Below are 18,399 nucleotides of genomic sequence, written 5' to 3'. Positions count from 1 at the left end.
GTAATTGCATGCAAAATGAAAATGCAGAGCAATGCCTCGAACTTCTATCTTTTTCAAAAGATTTAATTATCATAAAAATTGCTTTGTGTAGAAAACGCCCTTTACCCTCATACACATGATACAAGTAATACATACCTTTCTATCGATCGCTAAGCACGTTACATGCATTTCTGCATGTTAGGCACATCAACAAAGGCGATCGGATGCAAGATGTCAATGCACATGAACATTTTGGTTCAAAATTTTTGATGAATTTTTTTTTTCCAAAATATATTAACCGGACTATATTAAGAAAACAATTTTAACCGATTTCTACTATCCAAATCATAGTGAAATGCGCATTGATTCAAGATTGTCCCATTGTAAGGCTTTGTGCAGAAAATATGAAAATAATTGATTTTCATTTAAAAAAAAGTCCAAGAGGGCCGCCAAAGATATCAATTTTGAACCCCGTTGGACACGATTTTGGGAAGGGAACATCAAGATTCATTAACTAGACACTTAAGGCAAATACCAAAACGTTGAGTGAAAATATTTTGATGGTACACAGGAACCCCTTATCCGACTCGACTACAACGATGCAGGCATACATGGTATAGGTTCGTTGTTGAAAACTAGGCTGAAAACGTAGCCTATAGACTGCCCAGTGGGCAATCAATCTTTGCTGAAATCATTGATTTATCAGCAGAGACATAATAAAGAGGAAAATATGTTGTTTGGAAGATTTAATATCATGCAAAATGCAGGAAACATCAATAAAGTAGGCATATCATTCGCACACCTCAGCTATATGGTGAAAATGGGCCAAAAACGCACGATTTCTATGTGCGCACCATATTGAAAAGGGGGCTGAAATCACAGTCTATAATGTCATTTTCAATTACTTTTATATATTTTCTTAAAGTAGAGATATAGATGAAGAGAATGATATTATGCTTGAGAGGAAATATATCAAATAAAGTACAATAAAAAAGAAAATAAATTTCTGAATCGATTTTCGACAATTTTTATGCGAGAAATCTCCAAAACTAATGATATGCAAATTTCATTACGTAATTTGCATATGTAAACAATAATTTCTGTTCGTGAAATTTTGCATATCTCTTGTGCACTACTTGAACAATATATTTTGAAAGTTTCATACAAAACAAGCATGATTTGGCTGAGATATTCTCCCTTGACTTCATGCTATGTGTACAATGTCTGAAAAATGGTGAAATAGGGCCATTTTGTAGTGACGTCATATATTACGTCATTTCGGAGGGAAGACCACGCATAGAACCCGGCAGCAATGCATTTTTGTAAACTTCAGGGTCCATGCTATCCAGCTATGGGGTCATTTGCTTGTCCGGCTTTCGGTTGAATAAACCTCCTGGGCTGCCGGACTATATATTATAATTATTGAAATAAACAGGTCTAAAAAAAAAGACTTATATAATTTTTTAATTAACTGGGTCTTGAAAAAAGACTGGATTTATATAATAATTTTTGAAACAACTGGGTCTGGAAAAAAGACTTTGGACCGATATTATAATTTTTAAATTAACCGGGTCTGGAAAAAAAGACTTTGGACTTATACAATAATTTTTTGATTAACTGGGTCTGGAAAAAGACTTTGGACTTATATAATAATTTTTGAAACAACTGGGTCTGGAAAAAAGACTTTGAACCGATATTATAATTTCTAAATTAACCGGGTCTGGAAAAAAAGACTGGACTTATATAATATTTTTTTTAATTAACTGGGTCTGGAAAAAAAAGACTTTGGACTTATATGATAATTTTTTTTATTAATTGGGTCTGGAAAAAAGACTTTGGACTCATATAACAATTAAAAAAAACTGGTTTGGAAAAAAGACTTTGGACTTATATTCTAGTTTTTGAAACAACCGGGTCTGGAAAAAAGACTTTGGACTTATATAATAATTTTTTAATTAATCGGGTCTGGAAAAAAAAATTGAACTTATCCCCAAGAAAGACTTTGCACTTTTGTGCTATATGAATGCATTCCTATAGGATTTTAGTTTAGAACGGATTCGTCAAAAATCCCTAAAAATTCATTACATTTGTGGGTAAAGTCATTATTACATTTGTGGGCGATCAAAAATTATTACATTTGTTGGTAAAGTGCATTATTACATTTGTGGGTATAACAGATGGGGGGCAAATTTTTCGGAGAAAATTTTTGACAAGCCCAAAAAGGTACCGAAAAAATCTTTATGGGATTAAAAGGGAGGCACGTGCCCCCTGTGCCCCCCCCCCCCCCCCCTCTGTAAGCTAAACAAGGTAGCTGTTAATAAATCTAATACACTTTTTAGGAAATTTCATGATTAGAGCACTCACCGGGTTTATCATGTTGCAGAAACCACGTTCAAAGGTCCTTAAGAGAGATTTCTATGTTTTATTTTTTTCTATGAAGACAGATTATTATACCGCGTCATCTTTTAAAAAGCAATGTTAAAATGCGTTGGCTTAACGTTTGGATACAGATTTTAAGGTTTTTACGATTATAAACAACCACTGGTTATTACGTCAATAACCTGAAATGGATTCCATCTTGCACAACGTTTCTGTTTCCATCTACATTGTATATAAGTCCAGGATAGAAGAGGCATAACCTTGTTTTTTATATATACAAGTTTTTTTTATGGTTTCTTGTCAATTCGAGGGTGCTGATTACGAATCTGAATGATGCCACTCGTTTAACCTTGAGCATTTTCCGCAAATTGGCAAAATCCAATATGGCCGCCAAAATATGCAAATTACCCATGAAAATCATAAAATTGTCCACTCATTGGCTGTGAAATGCATGGAATTGTGTGACAGGAGTGAAATATTCTCTGAAAAAAATAATTTTTAACAAAATATTGATTTTCCTGATATTCAAAATGGCCGCCATAGGTCATTGTATACCTTACTATGTACAATATGAATAGGGGAAAGTAATTTTCACAAAATGAGCACTATATTGCAAAAAAAAACGTGATGTATGAACGAATTAATATATGCAAATCATCATTACTAATGGGATATATCATTTGTAATGTCATATATGGAAAAATTGCTGTATTTTTATATCTAAAATAGCCGCCACTGGCCCAAACAGTATTGCGTACAATGGCAATGGGGGCCAAAAAATTCACAAGAGTGATCACTAAAATGCTTATTATGAAGATTAAACAGGTGGAATACTGACTATAAACATAATTATTAACGAAATATATTATTAATATGCATGTGTGTGGTGAATGTTGTATTCTTATATTCAAAATGGCTGCCAAAGGCCCTAAAAGTATTATGCACAATGAGAAATGAAAGAAAACAAATCACAAGAGTGAGCGCTAAAATGCATTATATATGTGATAAATTTATTGGTACTGTCTAAAAACGTATTTTCTAACGAAATATATCATTCAGGTTTTAAGTTTGTGTTAAATACTGTATTTCGAATTTGAAAATGGCCGCCATCGACATTAACCGTATTATGTACAATGCAAAGTGGAAACCAATATTCACAGAAATGAGCACCAAAAATGCACGTTATAGTGATCTATGAGTAAAATATTGTCTGAAAGCATAATTTCTATTAAGATGTATCATTTATTCTGCCAGGTGATAAATACTGTTACTGGAAAGTCAAAATGGCCGCTATAGGCCCTTACAGTATTATGCACAATGTGAATGGGAACAAATTATTTCAACAGAATTTGGCTTTGCTTGGTCAATTGGTGATGTATGAGTGGAATGTTGTCTGAAAACATGATTTATAACAAAATATATCATATCTTATGTAATTTAGGTGATAAATACTGTATTTCAACATTCAAAATGGCTGTCATATGCCCTTTTTGTGAACGTTATTTGTATCCACCCAAATTGTATATTATACGATAAGTGGCTAAGGTGGCCATTTTCAATTTAAGAATGCAGCATTTTTATCACCATAATTACACAACATTATGATATATCTCGTTAGAAACCATGGTTTTAGACAATAATTCACCTTTACATCATAATTCACAATTATATTGCAATATTTAGGGTCAAGCAAAGCCAAATTCTGTCAAAATTTATGTCCCATGTTACAATTTATATAATACTTTTAGGACCTATGGCAGCCATTTTGGATTTCACAGTACAGAATTTATTACCTCCACCATGTCCAAGACGCATGTGATGTATTTAGTTAGAAATAATGTTTAAGACAATATTTTTACTCGTACATCACAGTTTATGCATTTATGATTCTCACTCTTGTGAAAATTAGTTTCCCCTGTTCGCATGTTGCATAATTTAGTTGGGGCTTGTAGAGGTTATTTTGAATGTCAAAATACAGTATTTATCACCTATATGGAAGAAGAAATGCGATAATAGAAAAAAAAAATTTCAAATAACGTTTTACTCATACAACAGGATTATATGGATGTCATATTCAAGCAAATCCAATTTCTTACAAAATTATATGTCTCAATTCGCATTGTAGATAATACTGTTAGGGCCTATAGGGGCCATTTTGAATTTCATAATACAGTATTTATCTCATGCATGACAAAAGAAATGATATGTCTTGCTATAAAACATGTTGTCAGACAATATTTTACTCATAGACCACAACTACATGCATTTTATGTTTCTTACTCGTGTGAAAATTAGTTTCTCCATTCGCATTGTACATGATGAATATAGGGGCTATGGCGGCCATTTTGAATTTCAAAATACAGCATTTATCACATAAATGGCATATTAACAATTATGTTTTTAGTCAGTATTCCACTCGTTTATCTTAATAATATGCATTTTAATGCTCAATCTTGTCATTTTTGGGCCCCGGCCATTGCCATTGTACATAATTAGTCTTTGGGCCAGTGACGGCTATTTTAGATATCGAAATACAGAAATGTTCCCATATTTGACATAATAAATAATATATCTCATTAGTAATGATGATTTGCATGTATTACTTCGTTCATACATCGCGATTTTTGCAGTTTAGTGCTCATTTTTGTGAAAATTAGTTTTCCCTATTCGTATTGTACATGATAGTGTATACAATGGCCTATGGCGGCCATTTTGAATGTCAGGAAAATAAATGTTTTGTCAAAAATTATTTTTTAAGATTGTATTTCACTCTTGCCACATAATTTCATGCATTTCACAGCCAATGTGCGGACAATTTATGAGTTTCATGGGTAATTTGCATATTTTGGCGGCCATATTGGATTTTGCCAATTTTCGGAAAATGCTCAAAGTTACACGAGTGCATCATCCAGATTCGTAATCAGCACCCTCGAATTGACAAGAAACCATGAAAAAATATTGTATATATAAAAAACAAGGTTTGGCCAATTTTCTATGGGGCCTATCCTGGACTACACATGTATACGATTATACCAAGTCCCATGAATTCCGGTTAATATTTTACATTAACCTTACAAACGTTACATGAGAATATGCAACACATTAAACTGTGTTATAATGAAAATACGAAAAATGAAAACATCATGCCCGTGACTTTTTTTTCAATTTATTGAATGATGATCATCAGAAGTAGATAAATTGCTAAGGCCCCAACCAATAACTCGGCTATAAACAATAATGAAAAATATTGTATTATATCTTTTCAAATAGTATTTGAAAAGATATAAAGATCCGGTTAACCCAAATGCATTCTACAGACAAGGATGGTTTTTCATATTCTGAACCTCAGCAGCGGTAAGCACTCGGCTGTAGATCTTGACCTCATCAATCAGGCCATAGAAGTACTCGTGATACATCCCTTGACCCCGGGGGGGGGTGCTCATTATATAATGCATAGTTGGTATGTGCCGCGGAGGGGACCCCCATTTTTACACTCAAATTTCCGTTCCAAGACATAGCATTTTTGCCTTGTTGAGAAAAAGAACAAGAGAGCCGCTCCAAGGCATAGCATTTTCCTTTTATCGAGAAAAAAAGAAGAGAGAAATCCGTTCCAAGGACCCCCGTTTTCACAAACATTTGTCATTTCGAAGCCCGTTCCGAGGACCCTCATTTTTACAATAAGCCAGTTCCAAGGCCCCCGTGTTTTGTCTTGCCCGCGGCACGCCCCCACCACATTTTTTGGTCGAGTGCCCCCCCCCCCCCGCGCCCTTGACCTGCTTGCCCACTAGTGACTGGGGTGTTAGGGTAAGAATGGGACTGTTGCAGCAGTTCTGGTTGTTGGCCGTCTGAAGGATGCCATTAAGATAGTATTGCAAGGTCGATCCGTCATACGTCATAGCCACGTGATTCCACGTGTTCTGCTGAGCCACTTGTTGTGAGTAGTCCCATGTAGTGCCGGCTGCGATAGTAATGACACCACCGCCCAGCATCTGACCGCTGTTCTCCCTGCCCTCCTGATCTCCCAGCTTACTGTGGTATAGTAGCCATTATTGACGATGCCTTGGTAGGTGCCCCACTGGCTGGTTCGTTTGAACCACACACTCACACTGAATTCAGCGCCCCATGCGAAGTTGTTCAACGCCTGATCGTCAATCTTAGAAGCACCATCAACATGTCAAAGGACGCGGCTTGACCGCATTTTCCAGTCGTGTATGTAACGGCACCAGTCGTAGCTCCGTTTCGGTTATTACCAGAACTATCATCAGCATCTCCTCAAACGGGTAGTAACCTTCAAATTGTACAAAACAAATTAATTCAATAAATTAAGTGAAAAAATCTTGTAAGAGTAATTTCAGTTTTGGAGGAAGAATGAACCAAACAGTAATGAGCACTACTTAAAACGATGAAAAATGCATTGTAATGCATTTCTCAATGAACCAACATTGTGTTCTAATTGACTTTATCATGAAATTATGTCCTTTTGATATTTAAAGTTTTGATTTGTGTATCATGGAAAAAAATATATTTCTATAATACAAACTTTTTTTCTTTTTACTCACCAATGATACAAAAAATAGGATTTTTTTCCACCAAGTAGGTCAGATTAGGAAGGAGTAGACCAAGAGAATAAACCTTTTTGAAAATCCAATCCCATATAAGACAGGGATGTTTCATTTCAAGACGTTTTTTTTCTGACAGATTATGTTTTATCCGACAAAGTATGTTTTATCCGACTGCTGCGTACGGAACTGATCTTCTCAGCCCAACCAAAATCGAGGAAAGCTATCATATATCTCAATTTGATAAATGAAAATAATGACGAAACATTTTCCCACGGTGAGGCACCCATGACCAATATTTCAATAATCTTAAAAATTGTCTTTTGGATAATAAGGCTTTCCAGATTTTCATCAGAGATACTAACATCACCCAAAATACCTCGTTCAACCAAATATCATCAAATGATAAAGCCAGCGGACTAAATATTACACATGTCAAATGTTACTTTACCTTTCAAGCAGTCATGAGGCAGATGTGCACGCCCTCACCGTCCATACTTCATACATGATAAGTAGAAAGACTATCAAACAAGCCGAGGTGCCGTGGCCGAGAGGTCTTAAGGCGCTTGGCTATACATGTAAAGCCCGGGGTTCGATCCCCTGCCGCGGTTCCTATGCCCGTGAGCAAGGCATTTAATCTACCTATCCTGCTTTCAAATAAATGGAAATGCTATATGCATTATTTGTAACTAGGTGTGCACTTGTTAAAAAAACATGTCAGAACGACTTCTTGCCAGATAACTATTTTGATAAAAATATAAAAAAATAAGATGGTAAGGGTGTGATAATACGGTCAAAACAAAAACACAAGCTAAAATACAGACTGACCATGCTGACGCGAAAGCTGTTGACATATTATGACCATGGAGAGTGTATCATCAACAATTTTGTCCGACAAGTTGCAGATCTGACAATCTTTCCTTGAATGTGATTGGCTGAGAAGCACCATTACTATGGTAACTGTCAGAAAAAATGGGACTTGTCGAATACAATGTCCGACAAGTCCTTCCATGAAACGTTCCCTATGGATACTATTAGTCCATGATATAACGAAGTTGTGAATATGCAAAAATACTATATCTGAATAAAAATTACATAAGATGAAGGTTGTTAAAAATGAAAAGAAAATTTTCATTTTCTAATAAGGAGAAAATATTGTACATTTTTTATGAACGTACACTCTATAAAATGAAGTGCTAATTTAGCTCTTGAAGAGCGTGCATAGTGACTGAACTTCGGAGTGCTGATTTGTCTAGTTCAAATTTGAACGAGAATTGAATTGAATTATCTCAGTGTTTGTACTTCTAAGCTTTGGAATGATAAAAACTAGGGTGTATTGCCTTCGATCAATTATTGATATCGTTGTTTGGAGAAAGGTAAAGATAACAGACCCATTAGGCTGGAGTAGCTTTTGTTCAAAATAAGATAATTCTCACGGATTTTGAAATATTTATACCAAAATCATACTCAGTGGTGAATTCGCATATTAGCAAAGTCTCATTTTTAACCTAATAATAATCTTTATTTCACCAATAATATGCATGGTACAGCATATTATTGATTTATTAACCTTCTTTGTTAGTTCCATTACGAATGAACGTAGGTTTTGTCCTAGAAAAGGAAAAAAAACGAAAAGAAACATATATAGCTTGGTGATTTGACCCGGGAGAAGAAACAAAAAGTGATAGATAAAATTTGCCTTGTTTATAAGATTTGTAATAGTATGACTAGTTTTTTCCTACTCTACAAATAAAACTTATTTACAACATACACATAATGTACATATGAACACTTTCTAACATGATTGAAGCCCTAGAATTTGGGGAAAGAAAAGAAGAGATTTATGGATGCGTGAGAGAGAGAGGGGGGGGGGGTGGAGAAAAGAGGCTGACTAGATCAGAGACGTGAGAGGGAGAAGGCGGGGTAAGTTGAGCCTATAGGGGTAAGCAAGTTGAGCCACCACCCCCATGCCAATAATGAATGAGTCAGACATTGTGGTAGAGTTATGTATTGATTACCCACTGCGTAACCCCTGACCCTACCACATTGTTTTCAAATTTAATTTTTTTGAGGGAAATACAAATTTCAGGTCGTGAAATAGATATGTTCTTTTATCCACACACGTCTTTAAACATGTTAAATAATATTTACCTTGACTTATGTTGTTCTTCTGTCTTTATTATATTATAATAAAGGCATAAGAACAACAATAATCAAGATATGGAACCTCATTCTTCTCATAGTCTTTTACATGATAGATGCATTCGAAATGTGTGGATATTAAAATATCGCAAGTTCGGACTGGGTAAGTTGAGCAATGGTAATCAAAAGGAGCACATCGCAACAAGCATGACAAGACTGGCTCCGAATTCGTTTAATAGCATAAGAAACAAAGGTGGTCAGTAGGTTAAGATTAATTGAGTTGAGAGTTTGCTGAAATAGTTTTTGGCATTAGAGTTCGAAGCACGAATACTTCTAATGGGGGGGGGGGGCAGTTCCGCATGGCATAATGCTATACACATGATACAAAATGTTATCCATGGTGAAGAGCATATTGCATATTAGTTATCTGTATTACAGTTTAAATCGGAAAGTGATTAAAGATGATAATCGGGTTTTTTCGTGTTTTTTTAAAGGATCATAACTATGGTCCTCATAGATGAATGCATTATCAACATTTTCGTTCGTTCTCCAGTATGAGGAGATCAAAGTGATCCTTTCGTCACAATCACTGTGATCACGTTCCACATGCACAGCGTGTACGATATCTCTGTTCAATCATAATTGACCAAAGTACGATGTCGCTTATTTGTCTTGTTGATAATATTGTTTGAAATAATGTAAATATTTCAGTTAATATTTTCGGAGGAATCCCAGTAAACTTTGTGTAACTTTATTATGATTAGCGTTAGAGTTTTATCATAAATCAATAAATACCACTTGATGGTATGACTAACACTGACTTCGGTGGCAAAATGTAAACATGTTTTTGCCTACGAAAACATGATAATGAAAAATAATTGGTAATGCCCTTTGAATCAATTTATGATAATGTTGTTAATTTTTTCCGTTGTCCATTTTTTTTTCATGCTGGGAGTAAGTTATTTACAGCTTGCCTATCCTTAATCAAACATATCCCTCTCGATATTCTCTTATGTCTTCTGCTTTATTTCGCAATTCCCTATTTTTATCCAACATATCTCGCTATATTCCACCATATTTACAATATATCTAGACTTCACCACTCTTAGTTTAGTTAATTGTCCTAGTATATGTAATGGCACATAAATCAAAATAAAATCGCGAAAAGACATCATTAATATTGGACAAAAATATCCATTCTCTGACAACGCTCTGGGGGAAATGTTGGGAGGCATTGTTTTGTTCACTTTGTGAAGCCCCCCCCCCCCCCCCCCCCCCCCCCCTCCATGTTGTACCCCATTCAGTAGGGCAAATGAAAATGTACATGTACTTTAAAATCGAGGGCCTGTATATGCCTTTTTTCATTGATGTTGCTGCTCACTTCTATTTGCTGAACTAATAGTCACCCCCCCCCCCTCTTAAATTGTGGACTATGCACCTGATTGAGTTTTTATATTGTATAAGGATATAGGTGCCCCTGCATTGCGTATTCAAATTACTGACCACATTTAATATTCAAAATTTATCCTTAATCTCAATCTATTGTTTCGTTCGTGCATTCTTTCCTATTCTCTCTCTTTCTCATGTTTCTCGTCATATTTCTTTTGAATGAATTACCATCCTGGGATCACTTATTATTTCAAGTGATAAAGCTGAATTTAAACAAATATGGGGAAAGAATGGAGATATCACCCTGCCATGACCACCCCTCCTACACACAAGACAAAACATACTCACCTACACCCATGTCCTCTCACCCCAACACACACTTTAAGAAAAATTTGCAATCGATTGCAAATTTCTGCTGATTATTTGTAATCGATATATCAATTGTTCATAAACATGTACCAAACCTCCTTTTAGTACTAGCTTTAACGAAACAGACCAGCAATCAAGTGTGGATTTGCAATTAATTGCCAGAATTGCGACTGATTTTGTGACCTAAGTTTGACTTGCAATAATCATGATAATTGATTGCAACTTTCTTGCAACTCCCCATTAGATGACATTCACTCTCTCGCTAAGACCATCTTTATCTGTCGCTCACTCACTCTCCGTATTTCCTACCCCCCCCCCCTCAAAGCACTGTGTGAACACTGATAGAAGAGTCAATGTGCGAGTTTCTCTTCTGATTTATTACTCGAAAAATAATCACCTGATTCCTCTCTGATATGATGGTTGTAAAACTAAAAATTATTTCGTTCAAAGTATGTTCAAAGTGAACAAGTCTTATCCAAATAAGTTGATGTATAAAATAAATAGAGCAAGATCACACTTTACTCCAACTTTAGATAGATCAATGTCGGAATGTAAAACAAGTTAGTTTTGACATTCTATTTTTGATCTTTATACAAAATATGGGACTCAATGAAGTTCGCCTACTCACTGTTTACGTTCTGTTCCAAAATAAAATATTATAGTATATCAGGCCTTTTAATAAACTCCTAAAATACCATAAAGGCTGTTATATGTTACATGTGGAATCAGTTTTCCATAGCATATTGATGATTTTTAGGGAAACCAAAAATTGATGTATCAAATAAATTGTGAGTGAGTGAGTGTGTGACATATAATCACTCAAGTGGAGGAGCCGTGGTGTAGTGGTTCTCACTCTCGCTTTATAAACAGAAGGTCGTGTATTCGAATCCCACCACGGTCTGGCGTCCTTTGGCAATGTGTTAATCCACACTTTGCCACTCTCGACCCAGGTGCTAAATGGGTACCTGGTAGGATGTGAAAGTTATTGTAGCGTGTCCACACTGCAAAACCTCCGGTGTGGATTTAACACCAGCCCGGAATCTATATCTGTCCACACCAGAGAAGTAATGAAATAACACCAGTTAGGAATCAAACCGATGCTGTTTTAATACTAATTAGTGTTGTATAAACACATATCTGGTGTTAGACCAAAACTAAACTCTTGGTTTCAACACCTCTCTGATGTGGACAGATATAGATTCCGGGCTGGTGTTAAATCAACACCAGACTCTTTGCAGTGCAGTACTGTGTGCGCCTCACCAGCGATTAACTGGAATACTCCTTAGGGAGTGGAGGATGTGCACACAATGCGTGCGGGAATGACTGATTGAATCCGATGACCGGGGTGAAAATATATAAAGCGCTTAGACACGTCGTTCCGATGTATTAAGCGCTATATAAAAGCGGATTGTTAGTATTATTATTATTCGGCCTCCTTTGAAATCGCCAAATATATACCATGTATATATTTGCATTATCGTGCTTACGTGTAAAGGAATGGAAATGGAAAATGTCATAAATTTCTCATTGAATTCTGATTTAGTATTAGTTTTCAGTGTTATATAATTATGTGATTTATCTAAATACACTGCAGAAACTCTGGTGTTGATTTAACACCAGCCTGGAATCTATATATGCACCAGAGTAGTGTCGTTTCGTTCTAACACCAGATACATGTAGGTGTTTATACAACACCAAATAGTATCAAAATAGCATCGGTTTGATTCCAAACTGGTGTTGTTTCAGTTCTTCTCTGGTGTGGACATATACAGATTCTGGGCTGGTGTTAGATCTACACCGAAGTTTTTGCAGTGTATCTTCTAATAATTTTTGCAGCGGTACCATAAAGAATAATACTCTAAAGGTGTTTTTTTTTAATAATCGCTAGACTTACAATTAGTTATTAAGAGCGGAATTTAATCGTGTCTGCATACGTTTCTGCAACTCTAAATTGTTACCTGTCAGCTCATACAACATCAGGGACATCCTTGAATTTGTTTGGGTGAGCATCTTTTATCTTTGTATGGATTCCCGAGTTTATCTGTATATATAAAACAATGGTATATGTTTTTATATTAGTAGTTTTGTCAAGGATAAAAAAACTCCTCTGTATACTCAAATACTGTGGTAATTATAACTGAAAGGTTTTTTTAGGTCAGGCATTGATCACCTGAGATTCACTGACAATACTGCCGTTCTTATCAATATCTAAATGATGAAAAATCATAATAGCCATGATAGCATACAAACATAGGACAGTGCTGATGATTTATGATTACCCATTTTCAGTTGTGTTTTTTTTACGAAAGAGTGCTTCTGAAATGGCTAGTGTTTACTTTTTTTGGTTCGCTCATCAGATTTTTTTCGAACGGCGCTCATGATGTTGAGTTTGTTACCCAACCAGTTGATATCAGTGTTAAAGAGGATGGAACTGCGTCTTTCAACTGCACACTGTCATCAAACATCCACTTTTTGGACGCAAGTTCGCACTGGGAAAATATTCTCACTGAGCTTATCTATCATGATAACATGCACAATGTTTCAACGACTTTTCGCAGTTCATTCGCAAGTCAATTTCTTCACACGTTACTATTCATCATGTTCGTAGAAATATTAGCAGATTGTACAGATGTTGGATCATCGTACAATTCGCAGATCATTCTCAAACCGTAGTTTCATCTGAATTTGCCAACCTAGAAGTATTATATTTTCTCAAGAACAATGAGCTAGCTTGCAGTGGACCTTCAGGTTCGACGCTTCAAGAGTATGACCAAGTGACCATCAAGTGCCATGGTGTCCAGACCAACCCCAGATCTAAACTTAAGTGGTTACAACCCCTTGCCATGTCTTCCCCCTGAATTGCCAAATCTGGATCAGTGTTAGTCCGAAACATCACTGTTACTTCATCTCTCCACAGAAAAATCCTGTATTGTATTGCTGAAAACGAGGCCTTTCCTGGAGAAAAAGTAAATTGTTCTCTTGGGCCATATTCTGTAATCCATTCTCCTGTCGTAGAAATCAATCCGCGTCATATTGCGACGACATGGCCGTTAGTAACCGAAAAATTACTTTCAATGTATTGCCAACGCATACCCTGAGGTACACAGCTATAGCTGGATCTGCCTTCCGGAAGAACTATTTTCACAATGCACATCCAATTCACCCAATATCACAATTTTCTTGGATGATATTCGCTCAGAGGATACTCTAAATGTAATATGCGAGGCAACAAACTACTTTGCAACTTCACAGTCCAACTCCACTGTGAATGTGAGGTACTTGGTAGGTCCAACGCTAGATATCTGCAAATCGAATTCGACCTATCTGCCAGGGATAAAGGACAATGGCTTTCCAACCCTTCTATACAATCATGGCAATGAAACATTCGATACATTTAAGTGCGTGGTTGAAGTTGGTAGTATACCTCACGATGTTACATTTCAATGGTACCTGGATGGCCATCTCTTCGCGCAACACAAAGGAGATTACGATGTTATCAAATCCTCTGATGGCTACAGTCATCTACTTGTTTACAATGTCATGACATTTGCAAAGCGGAGAATTATCGCTTGCAATATCAAGAACATGACATCACATATTTTATCTTTTAACCAGTTAGCTGCATGCACAATCCTCGACCATCCAGTTGATAAGGGAGATCCAGCCATGCCAGGTACAATCAATGCTGATCCTCAGCAAGAAGAGCGCCTTGAAGAGACTGAATATTTATTTCCCAATGTAAATGAATATTCTGCACCTTCTAATAAGAGCTTGGTAATTGTTTCCATTTCAGTTGGAATTGGTCTTTTGCTACTGGTTATCTTCATGATAGTGGCATATCGAAGAAGGGTCCGTGGAACACCTAGAACCTTGGGATTGGGAAACTCTTCATCTGCACAAGGCGTAACGCTAACAGAACCTGAAGTTGTCACGTCAAGTACGGTTAAGACAATTGAATTAACCAAGATGAGACCCCGTTCTACGAAGTTCCTAATGCCGATTTGCACAAACCAACATCAACCAAAACCAAACTAAGTTTGCCAGATTTTGGACCAGGCGGAAGGCAAACTAGCACTCAAAAGTTTCTTGGCACAGAAAAATGGGAAGGGTGAGAACAATTACATGAAGGAAAATCGAGATGGGGAGAAGGAGGAGGCAAGGGACAACGAGAAGAAAGAGGAGTCGCGGGATGGGGAGAACGAAGAGGGGGTCATCATCCGAGGACACAGCCGAATCATTCTCCAGTGAGGGAAATCAAGATATATATTTTCTGTCCGATAACTCAAGTGAGTGATTTACAAGGTGCTCACAACACTTTCAAAGATAATCGAGTAGAGTCTGCTTCATACTATTGATAATCTACTTCAATCCAACGCAATGATCAGATGAAGGCAGAATAGCAAAGAAGTTCCAGGCCATTTTGTATTTAACCCAAGGAGCGAACATGTACACATGTATGTCTTATGTATGTTTGCTTATAAGTATTGTATGAGTGTCCGAAAATTTTGATTTCGCACATGAAAAAAATTCTCGTGAGGTTATGTCTTATTAAAAAAATCATGTATATTACATAATCGTTATCTCAGCCGGGTTAATATCGGGAAGGGATCGAGTGGCACTTACCCCCTCCCTCGAGGATATTTTTGTCAGGAAATCTTTGCGACGGGAAGTTTCCGAAAGTTAATTGGTGACGTTTGGCTTCTTCACCTCCCCCCCCCCCCCATATGCCTACTGAGTATGCACCTGCCGTTAAGTAGGAAACTAGAACAGAGTAAAGTTTAAACTGCTTTTCGACTTCTAGCTAGATTGATCCCTTCTGGGAAGAATAAAGTGTCACACACTGTGAGAACGATTTATTTCCCATTCGTCTAATGCCAATTGATCCAATTGCGAACTCGTCTTCTATCATTTGGTCTTCCATCAGTTTGCCCACTCACCACATGGTCTACTTTCATTTAGTCTAATACCATTCCGTCTAATAACCAGGTGGTCTAATAGCCATGTATTCCATATACCATTTGGATTACATGTAATTGGATTAGATGTTGAATTATGCAAAATAAATGAAAATTAAATGGATATTAGACTAAATGGTAATGAGACGAAATGGTGATTAGACGAAGCGATGATTGGATCAAATGTTTAATGGACCAGACGTCCCATATTCCCGGGATTGTCCCGTATTTTGCTCCTTTGCCCCGGCGTCCCGACAAACCCTCCCATGCCTCCCCGGGACGCCTCATTGTCCCTTATTTCAGAATACTGAACAAAAATGACAAATTTTCATTGAATTATAAATAACCAACAGGTGACGAAGCAGAGACAACAACTAAATCGATAACTGTAAGCTTTTGCAAGTTCTGCGGTGATTTTCTTGCTTCTGTAACCCAATATATTGCAAACGAACTGACCTCCTGCCTATGTGTGTGTGACAGGCTACTAACTAGGCATGTATGATCGGAGCAAATTCTCAATGGTGCAAACAATCTCACATGATGAACAGTTTTTCCACCAAAATAGTCACAAAGTCGGCAGAAATTTGTTTATAATTATTCTCATATTAATGATTTGGAGATTTCATCGGTGCAAGAAGTTATTGACTTTTCATAGATCTAGTTTTTTTCAGCTTTCGTTTTGAGTCTTGGTGTCTACGATGTCGCGATGTTTCATCTAATTTTTAAGTGTGACAATGTGTTTCACTTTGAAATTTTATTCATTTGTAAAACAATTTACTTTTTGAAAAACTTTTAAAATACATTAAGAAAAACACCAAATGACATTATGATTTTTATTATATGATTAAATCTTTGTTTACTTGAAGTTTGAACGTTTTTCCTTATTTTTCTTTTCTACCCTATCCTTCCTGCATGCCCCTTTTCGTTCCATCTATCTTTATTTCATATCTTTCTTTCCTGAGCATTTTTTTCTCTCTCTGTTCATTTTTCTTTCTTTACTTCTTTCTCTTACTTTCCTTCTTTATCAAATTTCACTTTTTTATTTCCTTCATTCTTTCTTTCCTCAAAATTACCTTGACTTCTTTCTCCCTCTCCTGTTTCTTTTCGTTCTTTCTCTCCTTCACTTATTTTCTCTTTTTTTCGTTCTCTTCTCCCCTCATTCTCCCTTCCCTCTCTTTTTTCCTTTCTTTATTTTTACTCGTAATTCTTTTCCATTTTTATTTCTTTCCTTTCCTTCCTTCCTCCTTTTCTTCTTTCTTTCCTCCTCATTTTTCTTACCTTTTCCATGTCTTTCCTTTATTTCGTCTTTCACACTTTTATTCATCTTCCCTTCCTTTTCTTTCTTTCTTTCTATATTCATTTGAAAGAATGACGGAAACCCTTTTTTCTCTTTTATTCTTTCATCCTTCTTCTGTTCTAACTTTCTGTTATTTTATATTTTCCTTAATTTTTCTTTCCTTCTCAATTCATCTCTTTTATTTCTCTCCTTCATTCTTTCGTTCACCCTCCCTTTCAATTCTTCATATTTTTTTCACAAGTCTAACACTGCACATGGGCTTCTTGGTTGATTTTTATTTGTCAATTGTCCCGTATTTCATTTTGTGAAATCTGGTCACCCTGGTTAGACGAAGGAATGCATTAAAATAAATGAAAGTAGACTATGTGGTGAGTGGACTAGTTGGCAGTAGACGAACTGGCAATTTACCGTGAGAACAGTGTGTCCGCATAGTGATTTACTCTGTAAATGCAAAGGAGCTAATATGGTCCCTAATCACGCTAGTCTCAGAGTGACATGAGGGACCAGTCGTGTTGTAGTGAGATTTCGGTCTTTCAAGAGTGAGTTTTCACCTTTCTAGGAGTGAAAGTGTGCATGTGTTTTTCCCTTTCACTCCCAAAAGAGGAGAAAATTCACTCTTTAAAGACGGAAATCTCCCTCCATCAGGAATGGTACCTCATCTCACTCTAAGAGGAGAGTGATGAGGTACCAGATAAGCTCCTTTGAATCTACAGATTGTGTGAAAATATTATTCAAACTGTTTAAATGCTCTGCTTAAATTATCACACTTTGGACACCTCGATCGTATGACTTTTTTACAGCGAGTTCCTATGGTCGACTATGTGATTCAAATTCAACAGTGTGAAGGTGATTTCCCATTGTGTTCCGCACTATGAACACACAGTGGTATGCACTGTAGGGCACTTTATTCTTTTCGGTAGAATATGTCATTTGGAATAAAAAAAAAATGTATTTAGGAATAGTGATTAAAGACGAAAATTACACATATTTTCAATATCATCTTTATACGATTTTAATAAGCATTGTCAGGAAGTAACCTTTGTGAATTATATTTATGTATTCAATAGAAAATAGATTTCATTATTCACACATTGGTATGCATAATTATAACAATGCAATTTAAGAATAGATGAAAGATTTCAACTAAAAATAGAACATGATATTGTTTTAGCGTATACAAAGAATCAATTCAGTAATTTGGACAAGTCTCCCTCAAGTAGTCACTCTTATTACAAAAAGAATATTTCACAAATATTCTTACCAGATAATGTTCAATGTACAAAACAATTCCATTTAAATTCATGAAATACACTCTGCTTACTTTCGTTCT

General features: G+C 36.1%; 1 pseudogene; it reads right to left on the bottom strand.

Moving 5' to 3' along the window:
- Positions 1-5,643: 5,643 nt before the first annotated feature.
- LOC121412591 lies at positions 5,644-7,424 on the bottom strand (annotated as a pseudogene).
- Positions 7,425-18,399: the final 10,975 nt, after the last annotated feature.

This window comes from Lytechinus variegatus, chromosome 4 (genome assembly GCF_018143015.1).
Source record: "Lytechinus variegatus isolate NC3 chromosome 4, Lvar_3.0, whole genome shotgun sequence".
Classification (NCBI taxonomy): Eukaryota; Metazoa; Echinodermata; class Echinoidea; order Temnopleuroida; family Toxopneustidae; genus Lytechinus; species Lytechinus variegatus.
The sequence above is the reverse complement of the archived record's forward strand: the minus strand, read 5'-3'. Positions and strand labels throughout refer to the sequence as shown.